Source organism: Buceros rhinoceros, unplaced genomic scaffold (genome assembly GCF_000710305.1).
Source record: "Buceros rhinoceros silvestris isolate BGI_N320 unplaced genomic scaffold, ASM71030v1 scaffold8577, whole genome shotgun sequence".
NCBI lineage: Eukaryota > Metazoa > Chordata > Aves > Bucerotiformes > Bucerotidae > Buceros > Buceros rhinoceros.
In genome coordinates, this window is record NW_010422720.1 from 28,918 (window position 1) to 29,308 (window position 391).

At 33.8% G+C, this 391-nt stretch overlaps 1 protein-coding gene across 1 annotated transcript in view; it reads left to right on the forward strand.

Annotated features, from left to right (window-relative positions):
- Window positions 1–391, forward strand: part of PLCG2 (phospholipase C, gamma 2 (phosphatidylinositol-specific)) — a gene marked incomplete at its 5' end in the record, with an annotated part of 41,064 nt that overhangs the window by 25,521 nt on the left and 15,152 nt on the right. The window lies entirely within an intron of this gene.

Sequence of the window (391 nt, forward strand, 5' to 3'; positions counted from 1 at the left end):
AAACTGGAGGTCTTCCGAAAGGAAATGTGACCAGCAGGAAAGCTAATGTGGTTTTGAAGTGGAGGCTTTGTAGGCATCTAAGCCTACAAACTCCAGCTGTGTATGAATACATGTAATGAAGACAGAGGATTGGTCTGTCTTGTCTTTTTTTTTTGCAGTAATTATGTTGCAGTACTCATAAAAGAAAGCATAAATGAAAGATTTTTTTTTTTATTTCTTTTTCAAAGCTAATGCAGTAGCAGTTAAATAGCATCACTTGCTTCCACCAATAGATGTCACTCTGGGACTTTAGTATTATGTTTTCTAAGCTTCATAACAAAAAAAGAGATCCAAGGGATCCAGTCCTCCCTCTTTTTTTTTTTTTTTTTTTTGAAGTTTTCTTTTTTATTTT